At 35.2% G+C, this 4,682-nt stretch overlaps 1 protein-coding gene across 2 annotated transcripts in view; it reads left to right on the forward strand.

Moving 5' to 3' along the window:
* Positions 1–4,682, forward strand: part of LOC108690640 (furin-like protease 1) — a 249,496-nt gene that overhangs the window by 205,241 nt on the left and 39,573 nt on the right. The window lies entirely within an intron of this gene.

The raw sequence follows: 4,682 nt of genomic DNA on the forward strand, positions 1-4,682 counted from the left end.
AATATTTTTCATTCAAAATATATATATATATTTTAAGAACTTGCGCGCGATTTTATTTTACAAAAAATCCGTTCAATATATTTTATATACGTATAGCTTGTAACTGTAAAAATTGTAATAAACAGCTTAAATAAAAATTATTGCCTGTATATTGATGTAATATGAAGCTTCAAATACGAAGATCCAATGAAATTGGTGCAACCACGACAGTTTGCGTGGACATAAATTAATGACAATGTTATTCCTTGAGTTTCCGAACGGAATTCTCCAATCAATATTCTCGTACGAGTTCTCAAATCAGATAATCTGAAGACTGAACTACTCATAATGAATCTGATCGATTGAATTAGGACATCGCGTATGTGCGACGACACATATCGAAGATGAACCTGAAACGCGTTGCTAAAGCAATTTAGTCGGGGATTCTAAACCACGGTAGCGGCGACGCGAATAGAAAGTTCGGAATGGAATTCACACGATCTCAACTGCGATTCTAGAGTTCCCCGAATTTTGGTGGCAATTAGGACCGATGTTCAATGGACGGTCTCCGGCCGGCGGATGGCACGGCGAAGTTACGAGAGCGACTGGAAATTAGTTTGAGCGTCGAAATGTGTGAAATGATAGGAGTGCATTGTGATATTTATATTGTAATTCTATTATAAATCGAGTATGTGTACATGCATATGTATGTATGTATCGCATTGTAAATTTAACACGTATGAACATTGCAATATCGATGGAGCTCCTCTTATTGAGTACTTCAATTGTTCATTTAACTTTGACTCAACAAATCGCACACGTTTGATACGTGTTGCGTCAAAATTTTCAATAAACACAATAATTTTCAAAATTCAAATAAATTTAAATGTATTCTTTTTGGATCACGAGTCTATATATGTCATTTTTGCATAACTATTTTTATTGACTACATCAAATGGTTGACGCAATCATAGTTTTATTTTATCTGATAATATTTTGACATTTCTAAAATGTTACTTCCACCTTAATAAGCGAAAAATTGACGGCAGAAAAGCATTGAAGAAAGTAACAAGATCAAAGATCCAACTACAGAAATTCTACTCTGAGCTTCCAGTGAAAAATGTTGGGAGCTTTCTGGCGGAAGGTAAAGTCACGTTGGAAGTCTTAACTTACACCGAGCAAAATGTGTGTTAAAAGAACCGTAAAGATTTAACTCATATATTTTATACGTAGATAGTATTCTGCAGTCAACCGTTATATCTTATATTTATTAGAAGCCCGGCTTGTGTTTATTGACGAGTAAGCTTTCGAAGAGAGAACAAATTCAATTATACAACACACTACAAAGATTTTATGTTTCTTGCGTAATAAATAATACGTCTCTTCTCATCCAGGTGTCTGCGAAGACGATTGACCGCATTCATTGATGAAACCAAAAAAGTTGTCAGAGAATTTTATCAAAGAAAAACCTCATTCGCCTCAATAGAGCAAGATTTGTGCAATGCATATTTTGTTTAGAATCTTGACATTTTTGTCGCATGAGAAATCACGAATGACACATGCGTTAAGCAAGTCTCTGAGAATTCCACAGAGATTACCGGCATTACAAACTATTTCAAATCATATTTTATATCGAAACTTTATAAGAGGAAATAATTCTACTGCTGATGATTTGTTACTTTCGCAACGTAATATTAACGAAGACATAATTGCACAATTTAAACGAAGGAAGAGTACGCGATTCAGCGAAAGGGATGACTCGAAACAATGCTACGAATGTATCGAGAATCATCGACGGAATCAATCTGCGGAATGTGAAAAATCATACGAATGGTGTAACGATGGTTATCAAATATCGACAGAAAATTATCAAAAGATTTGCAGCGACTTATTGAATCATGACGAATGTTACCAGTCGATTGAATCCAATTCCTCGAATTACTCGGACAAATCTGTACCATACAACAATCAGCAAGCGTGCGAGTCACCGAAACACGAGTCTTATACATCGAAACCAGCGACTCGAATAATGTCTGAGAAATGGATTCACGGAAAATCAGCAACGGAAAGAAAGATTTATTATAAATACAAGCCGTGCATTTATCCAGACAATCGGAAAGAATCGATATATTTTCCATCGTCACGAAACAATTGCAAAGACGAGTCGAAGCAAACTGCATCTTATCCTACGCTATGTTCTGAATCAGAGACTTTGCCTTCGAAAAAAATTATATCGAATGAGAAGGAAGCTCTTGTTAAATATAAAATACCAAAGGAATGTCCTACATCAGATCCATATGAGCATTACAGAAAACCCGATCCTGTACCAAGATATTCACATTGGAGTGAAATTGCACCGTTTTACTTAAAAAAGACGACCCGTTCATCCCTTGTTAAACTAACGATTCCTGACAAAGAACCGCGGAGATTTCGTGCGAAAGACAAGTCGAAACAAACTGCATCTTATCCTACGCTATGTTCAGAGACTTTGTCTTCCAAAAAAATTACATCGAATGAGAAGAAAGTTCCTCTTGTTAAACATAAAATACCAAAGAAATATCCTACATCAGATCCATACGAGCATTACAGAAAACCTGATCCTCCACCGCCAAGATATCCACACTGGAGTGAAAATCCACCGTCTTACTGCGATTGCTTGAAAAAGACCCGTTCATCCCTTGTTAAAGCCTCACCAATGATCTTCATCCCTGACAAGGGACCGCGGAAATCCCGTGCGAAAGACACTGTGTCACTTCCACAGAATATTCATGAGACTTTCACCAGGAGCCCGAGAGGAAATGAGTGCGATAGAACAGATGTCAAGGCACTTCACTTACAGAAGAGTGCATCAAAAAAACGTAGCACGATCTCTTTCGAAGACAAATGCGCTGCTTCTTTGACAATTCCTGCGCCTAACAGAATAAGGGAATCTAAAATTCAGCACTTACCAACGCTGACGAGAGACGGTCGTTGTTGCGATGAGAAACCTGAAAAAAAATTTGTCATGTTGGACGTTAGCGATTGTAATATGGCGAGTTATAAATATCGATTGAGCAAATGTCCTGACGGTAAGGAAATGTGGAGTATCGGCATTAAACGCGAGCCACCTGTTGTCGTTAAAGTGCGACAAGAGCAAGGAACTCTTTTGTCCGACTATAAGAAAATAAAGAGATTAGAATCGCAGCGAGAAAGAAGAAAGAAGAGATTCAAGTACTCGCGGATACCGAGTAATGGATGGACACAACAGAGGTACAAGGTTCGTTTGAAGATTTTCCGGAAAAGAAATAGTCTCGATCCTTGTCTTCCGCAGATCACCGAATTGATACAACCGCGCGGCGAAAAAATTGCGCAGTCGAAATTGTTAAAGTTTGCTATGGACGAAGGCGAATCTTTTTCGCAATTGGAAAGCTTGTGCCCACATAATTGTCCATCCAAGATATTGATTGCCGAGACGAAGAGTTATATGACAAAAATGAAAAAAAACAGTTCGATTCGCAATCAATACCTGGGAAAATCTTACAAAAAGCGTCGCTGAACTTTTGGAAACTACTTTCCGATGTAGAATATTTGAAAGTTGTGTTTGCAGATTGAGTCAATATTTATTTTAAGAATTTTCAAAATTTACATTTATTCTTTCAATATGTACAAAATAAACTTTAATGCGTTGAAAATAAAAAAAGAATATGTAATAAGCGTGAAAGAAACAACACATTAAGTAACATTATTTTAATAAAAATAAAAATTTTGGTATAGCTTAGTTATAGTTATTACAGTAAATTACATACAAAAGTAATGCTTGCGCAACTAACATAATTATTTTTATAATTACCTCTAAACAATTATTTAATTCTACTAAAATGGCAGATTTTTTGCGATGATAGTAATTTCTGTAACAACGAAAAAAAGTTTAAAGTATCCATTTAATTTATTTATTTTCTATTTATATTAATAGGAAGTAGTATAACAGCGAATTTTAAGTGAAATATATGTACGAGACATGCAAAGGTGGCATTATAAAGGTGTAGAAAAGGGAACATGCGGAAATGAAAAAATGCAGCTCGCGTGGCTTGAGACGGCTGCAAAAGAAGTCTGTTCGTAGCAGCTGGCCTCTAACTTTTCACGTTTATCATTATCTCACCCTCTCATCGTACACCCTTATTTTTGCACTCGGTGGAACAAACTTGCGCATCAAACGCCGTTGTTTTATGGCCAGTATACATTTTCATTTCTGTCGGGAAATGATATATCTCGTAGCCCTAATAAACGCGACTCGGGATTTAGTGAGCATTTATCTTGTCTACATCGGAAATAATGAGAAAAAATAAACGCACGAGTTTGTGTCCAATTCTAATAATTAATTAGAAGTCTCATAATAGATTATAGATTTTGCATCTTCTAATTCATGTTCTCTCGATTTTTTAATAGAAATTTCATAGAATGCATATTAACGCTGTAAGAATGTTAATAAATTAAATGCGTTCATTAATTATTAATTAATTTTCGTAACGTAACTTAACAATAAGAGAAAAAAATGAAAGAGGAAGAGAGAGAGAGAGAGAGAGAGAGAGAGAGAGACAATTGAGATTAAAATTTGTAATATATTATGTATGTAATCTTCTTATATAATTGCACATGATGTATATTTTTTTAGAAGTCTTAATTTGATTTATATATTTCTACATTTATATACTTATATATATATA

Source organism: Atta colombica, unplaced genomic scaffold (genome assembly GCF_001594045.1).
Source record: "Atta colombica isolate Treedump-2 unplaced genomic scaffold, Acol1.0 scaffold34, whole genome shotgun sequence".
Classification (NCBI taxonomy): Eukaryota; Metazoa; Arthropoda; class Insecta; order Hymenoptera; family Formicidae; genus Atta; species Atta colombica.